Source organism: Lichenostomus cassidix, chromosome 2 (assembly GCF_008360975.1).
Source record: "Lichenostomus cassidix isolate B80296 chromosome 2, HeHo_3.0, whole genome shotgun sequence".
Taxonomy (NCBI): Eukaryota; Metazoa; Chordata; class Aves; order Passeriformes; family Meliphagidae; genus Lichenostomus; species Lichenostomus cassidix.
In genome coordinates this window covers 29881334-29898904 of record NC_139482.1, presented here as the reverse complement: position 1 = coordinate 29898904, position 17571 = coordinate 29881334, and the positions used below count along the sequence as shown (strand labels likewise).

Sequence of the window (17571 nt, the reverse complement as noted above, 5' to 3'; positions counted from 1 at the left end):
ATATTGTTTTAGCTGTATTCCTTGCACTTGCTTTTCTGAAGATTACAGAGCAAGAAAAACTTGTAGATATAATTTGTATACATTCTTTGTGCTAATGCTTGAGAACCCTTCTTCAGTGACAGCTCACAGATTTGTTTCAAGCAATTTTTTGCTTTTTGGTTTCTAGCCACTGAATTTTAAATTACTAAGTAACATTAAAATGATGAAAACAGGATATTAATCTTGTATGAGAGAAAAGCTATGCTTTATAAATAAAGCTATTTGTTAAATGTAAATGATTTTTCTATTTTTTGCTTTCAGAGGGTATTTGGAGACACACAGTTTAAATCCTTGTTGCATTTATAATAATAAAAACTTCAAAAAGAAGAGAAAAATCAAGATATTTTCTATAACCAAAATATCTCGATATTTCCATCAAAATATTTTTACTGTATTCTGGAATTGCCATGCTTCACATTCCAGGTTACTATTTCCAGTATTCATCATCAGAATTTCAGTAATGACAAAAAGAAACAAACGGAATTTCACAGTTGCTCAGTGACATGAAAAGTGTTCTCAGCAAAAAGCTTCCATGCCACCTTCTCTAGTGGGATCAGAAAAGTGAATTAATTCACAGAAATTTTTATGACAGGCAGAGTGATGTGAACAAACAACAACCAGGATTTCAAGTTTCCATGTTGGGATTGTGGGTGTTTATTTCAACGCAATTAGGGAGAAAAGAAGGACATACATGTACAAATCACATGATTTTTTCATTTAAAAAACTGTCCTGATGGATATGTATGCTTATCTATACACATGTGAAACACTTTTTCTGACTTTGAAGATATCTTCCCTATCGGAGTAGACAAAGCCAAACACTCATGCTTCCCTCAAATTAATTTCTTTCTGCCAGGCAATTGGGTACTTCTAGACCCAAACAGCCCTGAAGAGACGCCAAGAAGTCCAAAGCTCCTTAGTGAAAAAGTTTGAGGAGATCCTGCCCAGAGTTTCAGAAATCAGTAAATTTAAAGGAGCAGGGTGCAGCACAGGCCTGATAGAGGAGTTTCAAAGCTCAGGGCTGTCTTGCTTCCGGGTGCAGCTCTTCATGAGGGGAAACATCCTGTGTTCTGCAAAAGGGGCTGTGGAGCCCCAGGACTCACACAACAAAACAAGAACATTCTAAAAATCCAATTTGCCAGTAACCATCTGCCTGTCCCCTGAAGTTGAGCTAATACTGGCAAGACCACTGTGGTCTATTGTGGTCTATTCCAAACAAGCCTCCACATACCCTTCTGCTGGTCTTGATAACAGGAACAAAATTATTATTAGAAAATAACAAAATAAAAAATAACAAAACCAAGTACTCTCAAGAAGAATGTGCGTGATATTTCCCACTGAATATCTATGCCACGTAATACAGGAAATATCTCTAAGGATATTTATCTTAGATGCGGATGAAATCTACCACCTATACACTACATAAGATGAAATAATAACTGGAAAAAACAGAATGCCTATCTCTGTTCTATCTTAATTAGAATCAATATATCTGACTGAATGTAACATTAAATGAATTAAACACTGTGCAACAGACACAAAACTATCTCTTAATAGGAACCCATTGCTATTAAACAATACTAAAAAACAGTATTTTATATAAAAGAGGTCCAGTAGGATCATTGTAAATGCTGTTCACTAGTTTTATCCTTCATTAGCACTGCAAGTGAGGTAAAATCTGAATTACAAAGCTGAATGAGGCATTAAGGCTCTTTTCATTTAGAGCAGAACAAAATAGGTTCTAAAATCATCAGCTTAAGAATTAGATAAGGTCTTCTTTGTGCAGCCGAATAAACCTGAAATTATGATGTCTTGACACTCAAGGGGGAGGACTCCAGCCACCTGTAAGCCGCTGGAGGGACAGAGGAAGGCACAAGCAATCCAGGAGGTTTCTGAGGGCACTGGTTGTCACTTCCTAACACAGGCCACTGAGGAATGGACAAAGGCAGGTGCTCTGCTGGACCTCATACTTACAAACAAGGAACTGGCTGGAAGGTGAAGGTCATGAGCAACCTTGGCTGCAGTGACATTGGGGAGTTCAGGAGAGGAGAGCCACTGAGACCATTGGGAAAGTTTGGAGCAAAGACCAACCATCCCTAGAGGAGGATCAGATTAGGAAAAGGCCAAACACAAGACCTGACAAGATGAACCCAGGAGCTCAGAGGGAGGTGGATAGTGGTGAGGGAGGTGGGCAAAGTTGAGGGAGGTGATCCTTTCATTCTGCTCCACATTGGTGAGACACATCTAGAAGGCTATGTCCCATTCTGGGGATAAAGAAAGCTCCTCAATTTGGAAGAGACAGGGAAGTGCTGGACTAAGTGCAGCAAGGGTCTGTGAATGGAATGGAGCCTGTCATATGAGAAACTGAGAGAACGGGACTGTTCAGCCTGGAGGTGAGGCAGCTCAGGGGAAACGTGAATGTCTACGAATGTCTGAGCTGGGATGGTGTTGTAGAGATGGAGATGAACTCTTCTCAGCAGCATAGTGAAAGGACAAGAGGCGACCTGCACAAATTAAGTACAGGAAGTTCCAGTTAAGAATAGACTTTTTTTCCTGTGAGGGTGGTCAAACAGTGGAACATGGTGCCCCATAGAGGTTTTGTAAGTTGCCATCTCTGGACATATTCAAAACCTTATTGGACTTGGCCCAGACCAATCTGTGGTAGCTAGCCCTGCTCTGAGCAGGGAGGTAAGAATATATGATCTCCAGAGGTTCTTTCCAAACTCAACAGTTTCATGATTTTGTGACTCTGTGAAACACATTGTAGTATTTTATTGTAGTTGGAGCATACAACAATCCTACCCTTTCACTTCCTATGCTTGATCATGCCAGTATTAAGGAAAATGGCCAAATCATTGACAGAATTTTGTGTAAAAGGGTAAATCTAAGCTCAGAGCAAATAAGCACATTTGATACCACATTGCTTTTGTTAAACCAAAGGAGGTACCACAGAGGCTAATTATTTTTGCTGTTCTTATCCATAAGCATTACATTTTTCAATGTTCACAGAGAAAAACCTTAGTTAATGAGATCCATAAAGATTCTTTAATCAGCTTATATTGTGAAAAAGTATTAAAGTCTCCACTTTCACAACAGGCGCAAGAAATATATAGTTTTATGATATATTACTAGCGCAGGAACTCACCTCCCCCTTTCCCCTGAACCACCTGCAATTTTTAATAGTCATGTATCGCCAGGGTACCAGAAACCCATAAAAGTTTAACCTGCCAATTAACAACTAGGTAAAGTTCCAGCCTTGTAGAATATTTTGATTACTTCCAAGAGCTTTTCACAAAATACAGAAAATATTTCCACAAAATTTCTAGCCAGAGTTTTAATCTAATCTACAAAAAGTGAGTAGTAGGAGAAAAATATAAATGTATTATGCATTTAAAAAAATATCAATTTTTATGTATGACAGTAGACCTGTCAAATTCAGCTCTAGATTAAAAGCAGTTATTTGTTAAGAGAAGGTGTGTGTGGGGCAGGGGATTAAAGAAAAAAAATTAAAGACTTTCATTCTAATATTTCCTCTCAAAGGGGAGACAGAAAGTAAGGGCAGAATTCGCCTAATCAATACAAGTTAATCAAGGTGTGAAGTACAGTGCAATAGTTTTCAATGTATTTTATGACACTCCAATGAAAAAATAATCACGTCAAATAACATTAACTTTTTGTTTTCAACAATTCTTTAAAAACCAGCTAAGAATGTATCAACTTTTGAATCATTTTCAGGAATACACAAATTGTATTGCAAATAGTTACAACTAAGTAGATCTTGACTGAGAGGTACACACCAAAGTATAAAGTTTTTTTGCATCAACATTGATAATCACAGATCTTTAGCACTGAGCAATACTCCAAATAAGACTGGAGCACAAAAAACGCAGAAAAACCAAAACCATATCCACCTCTGAGATCTTTAAGTATAAAGTAAGAAAGTCCAATGTAAATTAGCAGGAAATAGATCATAGACAATATTGTTCACCAACTATAATAGGCAGCAACTCATATCCATCACTGATGCTAATTTTTTGTAGACTCCACAGTTCAGCAGGTGAACACAAGATCTCCTAAATATGAAAGACATAAAGAGACAGCATAGAGATGTCCATCTGGAAACATAACAAGTTGGTAAAGAAAGCTGTTAACAAAGTGAGAATACATCTTTGCTACTGGAGGACAGATGTCATGAATAAGTGGGACAAAACAAAAGGAGAAAGTCAAAGTTAGACATGGCTAGAACTGCAAGCCTGGAATTTCATGAAATTAACGAAAGTTCTTTGGAGAGCTATCCAGTCTGAAGAGGATGAAAACAAATGAGAGAAAGGGAGCTAAGAGAGGAAAGAAGCCATAATTTGTTTAGGGCATAAGTGAAAAGATTTGCTGAAAAAAAAAAAAAAGGCCTACAGGCAATGGGATGAAACTAAACAATAGAAGGAAAAAGGTTTGCATTTATACTACATGTTCCTGTCACAGGGATGCAGGTACTGCAGAATGACTCTGCAGGGTTACAGCTGAGCACATGGCTGCATTCACAGGGGACCTTCAAGGCACCGTGCCTTGAAATGCTGCAGTTACACCTTGCCTTTGGGTTAAAAATTACTTGAATCCGTTGTCAAAAATGCTGATATTATCCAAAATGAGGGTATGCAATGTAGAGAAGCTAATTAATAGCCCTAGACAAATTCCTGGAAGCAAGTCCTGAATGAAGGTTTACGTAATTTCTAATGCTCCAATCAACTTGAAGAAGAAGTGCATAGAATTTATATAAATATTATTAATCTAAACCCACCAAATTTATATAATAAAACAGGAACAATTTTGTTTTACCATGAAGTCCAATATCAGGACAAGGGTAAGCAGTTTCTTAGAGTCTTCGCTTTGAACTGATTCTACTGTAGAGGAATCTCAACTTGTTTTTTTTTCTTCCCCTTTCCATCCCTTTTTTCTCAGTTTTTCTGCTTTTGCAGAAAATAAATATATAAAGCTTGAGAATTTGATTGGTGTTTGGCAATGATGAACTACCAAGCAATTTGAAAGAATCATTATTACAAGTTTTCAAACTGCTGTAATTTTTGCCAGGCCAACTTAAAGTCTAGATCTGCAGGTTACTGTGCACTGACTTCTAAAACATCACTTTTCAGAACAATGCCATCCATTACACTGAAAAGAAATACTAACAGAAACACTGCCCTGAAACTCATTTGTGCTCCCTTATCTGATCACAGCTCACTGAAGAAATAGCTGTGGACTTTATGGCACACTCAAAGCATCATCCAGATTTTTAAAACAAAAAAACCAAACAAAAAACAACAACAATATCTAGCTCCTGCCTAATGACTTCGGTTTTTTAGTCAATTCTTTGTGCCTGTGTTTGTGAAAATTACAATAAAATCAATATTTATGAGAAAACCAGAAAAAACACCAACCAAAACAAACTAAAAAAAACTCCATCAAAGCCCATAGGCCAAACATTTTCAGACATAGGCTATAAACCCTAATTGAAAACATTTTGACTTCATATTATTTTTATCTACTGTAATTTTCATTTCATTATTATAGAGAAAAAGGGGTCAAAATAATTTACAAGTGCAAATTAAAACAATACTTTACAACAAAAATGCAATGATATGACATTCTGTTAATAGCTAATTTATAACTTGATTCTAGATTTACACAGTAACATCAAGCACATACTCTACTAGTAGTTATCAGTTCAATTCACATTCCAATAAAAACAATAAAAATCACTTTGCATTCCCACTTTGTCGGAGTGGTATTTTAAGAATTTCTTGGAGAGATTCTTGGCTTCTCAGGAAAAAACTCTCAGAAGAATGATTAAAAAGAAACAAGCAATACCATTTATTTCCGATTCCCTAGATGTTCAATCAGAGTTTTAATTCAGAACTATCCTGTTTATTCAAGTAATTTTAGATAACTTTTTTCAAGTTTTATGGGCTTGAAAAAAGTATTAAGCTTCACCTGTAAGCACCATAACTCTACATACAAGGCATTTATTATTATTATTATTATTATTATTTTCAGTTTACTGTAATGATGTACAGCATAAGCTTGATTCAGAAGTCCTCCCAAGTTTAATTGAAACCCTAATGTTTCCCAAACAACAACTAACAAATATCCCAAATAAAACCTTTATTTCCTCTAAATTAATACAACTTAGATTATACCAACATAGTAGTGAAATACAACAATGTACAGTAAAATAAAAACCTAACTTCAACTTCTCAATTTCTAATTTATACATTACACAGGATGGGAAGGTAAACAAAACTGAAAATTCAATAACCTTCATTTCATTAGGAAGATATAATGACTGTTAAATTGGCTACTGAGAAAGGAAACAGACTCTGTGAATTCTGGTTTGATTTGCAGCAGTCCTTTTAGGCAGAGTATAGCCAAGAAACACAGCTCTTGACATAAAACTGCAAATTAAGGAAGCAAGACTGATCCATCCCTGGTATGGGTCACTCCTAGGGATCAGTCTGCCCAAAAGGTATCACTGTCTATATGTATCTTTTTCTTCTGTTTTGCAGAAGATGGGGATTTTCCTGATTTTGATATGCACATCTGAGATCACTTACTGCATTTCATGTTTACAAAGGAAAATGGGTTATTCAGCCTAACCATTACATTTTACTCATGGCCAGCCAAGTAACTGTAGAAATTAGCTTGCCACACACTATTGATGTGCCTCACAATTTTTCAGCTTCATAAACAAGTAAAAGGAAAAAGAAATCTACCTTTATTAGCCAGCTTCTAACATGAAGTCATTTATGCCTCACTCTGCTGAGACCCTGAGTAAAAGGAAAAGAAAAGCAACTGCAATACGTTTACCAGTAGGTTGCTTTATTAAAATCTGTAAGATGAAATTTTTAACACAATCAAATCATCATAAAATACGTTATGTATTTATGATCAATTAAACTGTTATTGAACTCCTTTTCACTGTAACACCACCCTTGGAAGCAAGGGATTTTGTAGATTCCAAATATGTGTTTTTGTAACGTGCTGTTCTACTTAAGGTTAAGTTGTATTTTCCATTATAACTCCTCATTTCCAGGGGTTTATTATTCAGCCGTAAAGATCTGCTTGGAATATAGCATGTAAAGGCTAAATTCAAAAACATTATTTTCAATGAATACTTAAGGAAAAAGAACACTAAACACTCATGTTAGCTATTTTTAAATTAGTAACATTTCAGACATGCAAAGAAATTCCACACCTGCAAAGATCTGAGTCTCGATCTGAAGTACTGACCCCAAAAGCCAAAAATAATCTAAATAATCTCTTCAGTGACCATCTGCCTTCAGTGACCAAGCCCAGTACTCCCCCATGACAAAGCAGAACCAGCAATACTAGTAGGGCAGTCTAAGCACTTCAGCACTATCTTCAAAGACTGCTCGTTTCAGACACTTGAATTTTTGAATCTTCTCTCAAATCTTCCCCCTTTTGGATGTATATTTTTCAAAACTGCAGTTACATTAAAACATACTTTTCTAGTTTGTTTACAGAAAAAGAGATGCAAGATATTCCACTTTAAAGTTTTTTTTTGTTAAGATATCCATAGTGCTTGCATTAAAGTTTCAAAACTATTTCAATGAACTTTTTGTTATTTAATTTACATGCTTACATTATAGTGATGTAGGTACAGATGTCCTGGGTCAGAGTACAGATTCACTCAGCTCTGCACCCAGCCTGATGGAGTAACTCCTGTGCAGGTACACAGAACAGAGTAAGAATAGAATAAACATACTGTTTTCCCAGCCTCCAACTATTTTCAGCTCAACTTCTTGAGCCAATGCTTCTAACTATTTATAATAATTTGGTAGAGGTACATTGAGAGAATGTTACATGCAAGTGCACTGGTGTGGCTAGCACAGGTCTTTCCCATGAGAATTCTTTTTGTGTTTTATAAATAAAGATAAAGTTTGGATGTTATTAAAAACAGTGTCCCAAGATCTGGACAGTGCAGGCCTGGCCAATCAGGCCTAGGGGGAGGTTTCTGACTGACCAATCTGGGTGACCTTTGAAAACTCTATATATATGATGAAATCAAAACAATAAAGGTTTATTCCTTCTTGCCACTGAGAACTGGGTTCTTTACTCTGCTAGCGGCTCAACAGCGACACATGCAAGTGCACTGGTATGTGACCACACATACACAGCAATTCAAACAAAATTTAAAAGGTTTGATTAAAGATTAAAAAGGCAGGAAACACCAGAATAATCTCGAGGGCGCAACTTTCATTTTAAAACCCTTGTGCAAGGCCACTGTAACTAAACCTCTAACGACACCTCTGTGTGCTGGCTTTTTCCACAGAACTTCTGACACATTTGCTCCCAGCAATCATTGCTCTACCACAGCTTTTGCTCTCTCCTCTTTGATCATTATGTAATCTATATTCACACCTTATTCTTTGCATGGAACAGCGAGGTAGATATGAAGACATTTCTTTCCAGGCTCTTGACACTTCTTTACAGGTTTTCCTCCAATTCACACTGCAGCAATGTGCTCGATTTTGAGTTTTGTGAAGTCTGATAAGATGTGCAGCAGGTTGCTGATCCGCTGAAACAAAAGTGCAGCACTAGAAGACTAAAAATAAAGAGGAGCCACTTGATTGCCCATGTGGGACGTGACATGTGACATTACCTTTGTCCTCAAGCAATGGTTAGCACTGCATGGCACTGACAGCATTCCAAGTACAGTTGCTCTTCATTTCACCTGCAGTGAAGTGTTGCAGTGGATTTTTCTTCTGTCCCAGTCTCCTCATCTATTCAGTCCCAAGCTCCAATCCTGCAGTCACAATGACAGTGTTCCTGCCCAGGAGGTCACTGTCACACCTCTGCTCCCCTTCATCAAATATTATGCTACTTCCAGCTCTTCGGGTTTCAGCTTGTGCACTGTGAGGTCTGTTAATCTTCCCTGCTCTAGATTCTTGCCCCAAGAAGTTCCAGTGTGTTCAAAAACCCACCCTGTACAGGTTTTTCTACCTGTAAACCCCTAGTGTCAGTTCCAATCCAGACAACCAAAGTGGCCACCACAGGCAGCAGGAGCAAAATGGCAGCAGAGCCCTGCCAGTCCCCAGGATTCAGGGAGCAGAGCAGTGCAAAGCTGTAATGCACAGGGGTCACACACATCCTCTATGCACCATTTGCAGTGCCTTTACTAAAGCAACCGTTGCAATACAGACAAATTGCAGAGGGAAAGCTTATTCCACTTAAACCCTGTGTTTAACTAGTCAGCACATCTGCTATGGGTTTAGTATTAACTAAAATGTCAGTGCAGACAAAACCTTTGCTTCACCATTTAAAAATTTACATATTGCAAATAGTGCTGGTGTCATAAAGTACATTCTGATGATTTACCTGCAGCTGTTTTTCAGTGAACAAATCGTTCCCACCCTGCAGCACCCAAGCATATGCCCATCATTCTGGGACAAAAGGGGATGGCAATGTAAATCCTTAAAGATTACATGGCCCCTTGTGAACGGTTAAGTGGAGATTATTTAAAAGACTTAATTACACAGAAACCTGACACACTGCTTTTTAATGGGCAGGCAGACTGTTGTTTATTTAGTTTTTGAAAACTAGTCTAAATTGGGCCTTAAGAAAGAGAAAAGTAACCTAGGTTTCAATTAACAGATTGTCTTCCACTAGTCAAGGGATAATTTGAGCTTTACAGAAACATGTGTGAGAAGTAAAAATAAAGCATAAGTACTTCCTCATACTGTATATTGTTTTGCATCAGCCTAGTTATTCTGTGGTTCATCACTGGTATTAAAAATCTACATGTATAATCTCGTTTAGAGGATATTAACAAAGTATTACTGTCTCTTACTATTTATAAGTAATTAATCTTTCAATAAAGTCCAGTTTATAAACATTGGTTTAGAAAAAACATCATACAACTAAGAGTAGGTAAGACAGAGGCTTTCAGAATTCAACTGTGCAGCAAAAGGAGTGTGTCAGTTGAGAGCAACAAAATATTTTTATGAGAGAGAGTGATACTACTTAGTAATATCAGTACCAAATTGGGAAATGTTTTGACTGCAACTATGTAAATTAGTGACTGGGACTGTCTGTTTAGATGTACTGGGATATATTTATGACACACATGTTGTGTGGAATGTCTATTGAGTTAAAAAAAAACCAATTTATTTTTAATAGAAAAAGCAAACTCTTAAAATCTGAGAAAAAGACTTCAAAACCTTTGTTTCAGAGTTTTCATTCATAATGACATAAAAATTAATTCCTGTAGACTGAGGTACTGCACTACATCAGAAAAAAACCCCAAAGCAATGCTCTTCAAGAAGTATAATTGTGTTATGGACGAGAATAAGGAGAATTAAAAATTGAGTTAGGAGATAGGCATACAATAGTGGTTTGCTGTTCAAACTGACTAATGTTTAGGTCCAAAGAAATGAAAACTATTATTTTCTCTTGAATGATTAGCATGAAAGAACATCTGCACACTACTCTCAGCAGCTGAAACTATCGAGAAGGAACTTATCTATTTTAGCAAGACAAACTCAAGTTGCTAACTGGTATGCATTTCTGAGTTTGCAGTATACTTCAGTGTCAACAGAAGCCAGGATGATTATCTACCAAAGATTCAAGAAAACAAATTGACAAAATTGGTATGTTCTTCATACATATTCTTTTAGCTTTTAAAATATACATATTCCAAATACTGTGAGCAAAAAGGAACACAGGTCCCTACTTGCAAGAGAAAATATACATGAAAATTACTAATTTTTTACACTGCTAGTTTCTACTCTAACTGTACCAAAGAGTACATAATAGTTTGGCTTGTGTGTACCTAGATACTTTAGAAAAAGAGCAGGAAAAATTGATTTCTGCTTGAAAAAAGAACACTAATTGCAATCTTATAGAAAAACTAACACTTAATAGCTTTATAAATCCTAATGATTTCAGGAAGCAATTAGCAAGACAAGCTGTCATACAGTCACTGCACTGCAGACTTTCTATCGTGAATTCCAGACTTCTGCTCTTCTGCTAAATCTGGTTGAAATTTCCCAATGTGATTTAAAGCTTGACGGGAAAAGACAGAGGGTGTTATCATTTTAGCCCTGTTGCCTCAAGAATGAAGGCCAAAATTCCTGTATTTAAAACTTGTTTGGTTGCCCTAAGAATCTTGACAATATAGGATTACATATTTTTTACTGCATTTTTCTATAATTTAGGAAAACAGGGTTTTTTCAAAGAAGTTTCATCTATGATGCATGCTCAACTTACTATTTTTCTTCAGTTTTACATTGCAATTCATTAAACACTTCACTCCTTCAGTTCTCTGAGCTGTCTTCCATCCATTTGAAATCCTCATTGTTCTTGTGAAATTACATTATTCTACCTAAGAAGAAAAGCAAAGCTGTGGACCATATGGTATCTTCACTAAATTAGAAGTTTCACTGATGCCAGTGGAAACCAGAACTCATCTACCCTACAGATTGCATCTGCATGCCATTGCTTGGGGTTAAACCACAAATGGAAAGGCAGTTAGATTTGATCAATTAATTAAGCTGGGGGGGGGAGAGGAGGGTGAAAACATCATTAATTTTAAAAGATTATTATTTTGCTTCTCTTTCAATTATTTAGTGATAATAAGAATACAGCAGCTAATATCAGAGAAGCAAATTTAAAATAACTTGGCATGCACAGAATTGCTTCAGTAGAATTGTCCACCCCATCATGCCACAACTGTAAGTACTTCTGCAGAGGCCGGTGTACTACTGTTTGAGCTCCCCAGTTTGAGCTTGAGAGGAACCAAACCACCTTTGACAGGAGGAGGAGAGATGGTCTCTAGAGCACCTTCAGAGTCCTGATAAGGTAACTCTTTCAGATCAGCAAAAAATCCTGGGTCTTCACCACAGTCCCAGGCTGGCTCAGCAGACACCTGGGACTGACCAGCAGTCAGGTCAATGACAACAGCCTTAGGGAAGGGCATGTCTGCCTTCTCTGTGGGAGGACCAAGCTCATCTATCTGCTATACATGTGCAGCCTGCCCATCTCCTTGGTGGAAAGCCCTGCCAGTGGGCAGGCTTCTTTACTTGACACATCATTCCAGGCAGAGTTCAACCGAAAACATAAATATTTTTAACTTGCTGACTTGCCGCACCTATTGAAAGCATGCCGGAAATTCCCCAGCATGTTCTTGAGCTGCCTTGGGCAGCTGCTGTGGCTTCACCACTGCCAGGCTGCACCTTTCAAGGCCCTGGAGGCTGGCAGGGTGCCCTGCTCTGCAGGTGGCCAGCAGGGAGACACTTGCCACCCTCACCTCACTCCTGGGACAGACTCAGGCCTCAGCCACCAGGCCTGCTCGCATTGTGGGCCATTGCTGAAGGCTTTGTCAATAAAATCAAGGCATCGAGCCTCCCAGAAATGTGTTTGAAGCACTTATGCCCAGACAAGGAAAGACTGAAGTACTGGGAACAGAAAATGCCTGGGCAGGAAAAAACATAAAATTAAAAAAACAAAACCTGAATATAATATGGCGAACATATCCTATTTTCATCTTTAAATCCTTCATTTTTAAGGAATATGAGACTTCTGTAAAACTTACATTGAAATACTACTGAACTGAATCAATTCACAGCAGAAAGGTCTCAGACTACATCAGGGTTATGGTTATGGCTATAAATTGTGATCAAATGTTTATGAGTTAGTTGAAATATTGCAGGCAGGATCTTTTTTCTTTTTTCACTGTAGGGTGCACAGATAGAGTGTAAAATCCTGTAGATATTTAGGGGACTGTGGGTTTAAAATATGATTATTTATTGTTAGATCGATTTATTATGGCAATGGTTAGGGGTCCCACCTGAGATGGGATTACCACCAAGGAAGGCTCTTTATAAAAAGAGTAGGGGGAGAAAAGACCAACTGAGGGCCCTATTGAATGGAGATAAAACAGATGTGAATGTCAAAGAATGAGAGAAGCAGCATGTTAGCTCTGTAACATAAGTAAAGAACTGAAACAAAGAGATGAGATGACTTATCTAAAGCACTACTAAGCATCTAGAGAGGGCAGAGGGGTAATTGGGCCTAGGGCCAGCCCAAGTTTTCAACTGATGCCAGGGAAAGAACCTGGAAGCAGAAGTGAACTAGATTATACACCTGTTTTAATTAGAATACCACATTCAATAAGCTTCAATTTTCATTCCTCTCTAACCAAGCATCCTATCACAGGGTCACAGACAAGAAGACGCTGCTTCAGAAAAGCCACCTTTACATCTGTGTAAAAACTTTCCTAGGAGTAAAATTTTCTGATTGCACTGCCTAAATGAAATGTAGTCCAAAATCCAAATACAAGCTACTAAGACAACAAAAATTGCAGTTAAGTTTAGTAATATTTTTCCAGTCTTTGTTGCACAGGGCTATGTGCTCATTGAATCAAAACATCCCACAAATATGGTTTTGATCTGATGAGGTCATGATTGATTCAACCAAGTAGCTATCCTTCAAATCCTAGCTTTTTGAAGTAAAGTCTCACAGGGATATTCCTCTCTTCTGCAGCTCTCTATTATGCACATACCATATAACAGTTAAATTAAATGCACATTTAGTAAGTTTGGTCTGCAATTACTTAATTGTGCAGGAACAGCTTGCACACTATGGAAAGTTTATCTTGTTAATTATGAGTCCACTACTAGATATTTATGTGAGTGAAATTACCACGGCATGTAAAGATGTGTAAGAGCTATTTACATTCCCCTGTTCTCTGAACAGAGCACAATTCCTTCAGAAACCTTAGTGCATATTTATACATTTAAAGACCAATCTAATATATAAACATATATAAGGTTCTGCCAGCTCCTGAAAACTTGCATATCCTGAACCTGCATGCATGAGTTCACAATGCAAACAACACAATTTTAAAGCAGCAAAATGAAGTGTGGAAGAATGTGTTTGAAGAAACAAAAGGAAAAATAAACCCTGGTTTATGCAGCCATGCTACCTTACCCCACTAAATACCACCCCAGCTGAAGGAAGAACCATTAGTCAGCCCTTCAGTGCTCACCAAGTAGTGGCACTGGTGCTGAGCAGAAAACTAGCCTGCAACCAAAAACTGTTCCTTCACAGGTTTAAGAGGATGCACCACAGCTATGACTTGCTGAATTTGAAAGGAAAATTAGCAGGAAGCCCTTTATGGCTTTCTGTTCACAACCCAGAAATCAGGAGAGTTCATGTCCCAAGTGTCCTCTCTAAAAAAGGCAGACCTCTGATACACTCGGGTATTGAGGCAGTCAGAGAAGTGGGCTGGCCAACAGTCTTTGCCTTTCCTCAGTCATATGCTTCCAGCATGGTCTTCCTATTGCTCCTTCTACTGCTAGAGTAGTTTGGAATGCTCACATACAATTACCATTTAATCAATCACCCACAGTTTTCCTTAGGATTTCAGCTGGCATAAAGGAAGTGGTGATTTTTAATACTTTAGAGTTTCAATAATGCTAAAAGAAAAAAGAGTATCTTTGTGTCTGGCACAGCTTTAAAGAATCTTACAAGCAAGGGATGTGTAAGAGCTTTTCAAAGCAAAATATGCTGTGGAATTGTATTCAATGGGAAGACCAGAGCAACCCAACAAGAGAGGTTGCACTCCAGAATTACACATCTATATATACATACATAAATAGACACTGAGAAACGTGTTATCATTACATCTTTTTCTATCTACCTGTTCCAAAATTGAAAATAAATAGGCTTTAAAAAATAAATTATCAATAATTAGTTAAGTGTCAACAGCAGAGTGCCTGTCAAATGCTTTCAAGAGACTGAAATTAATTTCAAATACTTTGTTGCTCTTTTTTAAACAGCAGGGAAAAGAAATAATTCAGCAAATAGCATCTGGGTCCCATGAGCTCTTTGATAATATTATGCCTGTATTAAAAATGTTTTTGGAAATCCTTGAGTACATGTCCAGTATGTCAGAAATAAAGATGACTGTCAGATACTCTTATTAATCAGTTGGAAAAGCCAAAACATCCCAGTGGGAGGCAGAAATGTTATACTGATGTGATTATGAGTCACTGCAGTTTTGGTTGAACCAAGGCAATTTATTTGAAGGTCTGCTGCCCAAAAATGCCTCCTAATCTGCAAAACTCTTCTTTTTTTACTTTATTTTCTTTTATTTTCTTTTTTTAAACTGGATATCTTATATAAAAATTTGTTTCCATCACTTTATCCTGAGGAATTTTCTGTTGGCCCATGTGTAGCATGATGCCTGTAACATCCAAAACAGAGGGCTCCAGGATGTCTGCCATAGGAAAATACAGTGGCTCACTTTATTTTTAAAGATTAATACAGTTGGCAACCATCAGGATATGAATGACATGATTTACAAGTTTGTGGGCCAGACAAAAAAGGATCGAAAGATTATCTGCAAGCAAAGAATCAACATTTCAAACTGAGGAAATAGGAGTAGAAAAGGCTCATCTGTTCACAGACCAAATCTTTCCAGCAGCCCAAGGTAGCAGGGAAGAGAGTGTGGGAAGTCCTCTGTGCCAGCTCCCTCTGCAGGGGTCTGGCAGCAATTCTGGCCAGCAGATTTCACCCTGAGAGCTTATAATTGCATGTAATTCCTGTGTCTGAGTGGGAAACAAATGCACAAGTGAGCAGATCACTTCTAATGGCTGGAGACAAATCTTTGGGGGGGCTGTTTCTCTTTCACCCAATTAGGTTACCTGAACACAAGTGCCTACATTTTTAGTGTCTAACTGGCAGCAGTTTGGAACCCTGGCATAAAAAAGACTCTGTACATTAAGAAGTATCTGCATTCTAAGAGAGGTTGGTGTTTTGACTGGGGTATGAGCAGTTTGTGAATGAATAAGCTGAGCTACCTTCAACAGCACCCCTGAAAATCAGTAGTTCCCCCTTTGCACTCCATGGCACAAGCCTGGTGAGGCCCATCTCACATGCTTAGGTGCCTTCCTTGAGTATTGCTTTCAAGCTTCTTCCAGACATGCCTTCATATCGGGAGAGACACAAGAAACAGCACCAGAACAGGAGCTGAATGAAACTTTTGTATTATGAGTTCTGAATATTGGCATTCCTTGGTCTTCTTCTCCTGGTTTCCAGGTTTTCATAAAAGACAACAGACTGCTTGGTTGTGAAGATCATATAAACTCTTAGAAATTGCCAGGAACAAGCAGATGGGGACAAAACCACATAACATGTCTACTGCTAAGCTACAGACCACAGTCTGGAGAATTCAAAAAGCATCAATTACTCCTGACTTTGAAAGACTCTTTGAAAGGCATTTCTGACTCCTTCCCACACCACCCCTAAGGGAAGAAATAACCCTCTCATTCTGCGCTCAGCCCAGCATGGAAAGCGAAGGACGCTTTCAGCTGCACCATCCAGCACAGAAAAGGAAAAGAGAAAAAGCATAATTTAAACCAGGGTGGGATCAGGGAAGGATACTGTAGCCAAATCAAACACTTTCCAAATGCTGGAGCAGAGCACAATCCTAAATACAAATGAACCCTGCTGGGTTTATGATCTGCACAATGAACTTTATCAAGGTATCAGTTCAAAGCTACACCCTGTTTACAGATACAGCACTCAAGCCTTTTGGGGGCTGCGGTAATACTAGGTAAATACATGCTAGCAATGACTTCTTCCCAAGGATTAAGTTGTAGCAGTTTGGAGCTGAACATCAGAGATTCTTGTTCATGCTTCCTGGTTTCTCCTTTTTTGTACCCAAATGAATATTTTCTGAACACAGAAATAACTGGAAAAAATGGTCTTTTCACTCAAGCATTTAAACAGTCAGCCCTCTAGTGAATAATAATACCAAAGGAAAACAATACTAACCGGATGGACTGAACTCCAATCAACAGCTCCCCCTACCAGCCAATTCAAAGAGGATCAAGAGAAGCAAAGAGTGAAGTTTAGGATTCAAAAGCACTGTGAACTAAAAGGTAAGTTGTTCGGTGATAGCAGGAAAATTTTAATAAATGCACTGATGCTCATGCTCAGATTTTTGTGATGAAAAGGAACTTTATACCAAAGACTGTATCTCAACAGAGTGATCTTACGTGTCACTGAAAAAATACCGTATTTAGGTCTAATGTGATGTTTAAATAAATATACAAGATAAAGGTTATGTATTTTGTTTTATGAGAGGTAAATTTTACTACAACTGTGTTGGAAGGTAAGTCATTCTGCAGAAGGAAATGTCATACATTTGGAGAGAGAATTTGACTGAGTTTACTCCAACTATTGCATATTCCCAGAAGCACTTGGGTTCAAAGGGACCTCGGGACATCTCCAGCCTAACCTTCTGCTCTGCCAGATCAACACTGAATTTGGATCACATTGTTTAGGGCTTAATCCCATTGGGCACCAAAAATCTCCAAGGGCAGAGGCTCCATAACCTTCCTGAGTAATCTGTCGGCTTCATTATCCTCATAGATTTTTCCCCTTTTATTTTAAATTTATGACAATTCTTTCTTGTTATCTTGCTGGACATCTCCAAAAAATCCTATCTCTACC

The 17571-nt window shown here is 37.9% G+C and overlaps 1 protein-coding gene and 1 long non-coding RNA gene across 5 annotated transcripts in view; both read right to left on the bottom strand.

Moving 5' to 3' along the window:
* The window catches only part of HDAC9 (histone deacetylase 9), a 457439-nt gene that overhangs the window by 314804 nt on the left and 125064 nt on the right, over positions 1-17571 (bottom strand). The window lies entirely within an intron of this gene.
* Positions 7001-8868, bottom strand: LOC146441048 (uncharacterized). The gene is made up of 3 exons (XR_014850394.1): positions 8714-8868; positions 8473-8629; positions 7001-7773 (listed from the first exon to the last, which is right to left on the bottom strand). It is a non-coding gene; the product is annotated as an uncharacterized LOC146441048 (long non-coding RNA).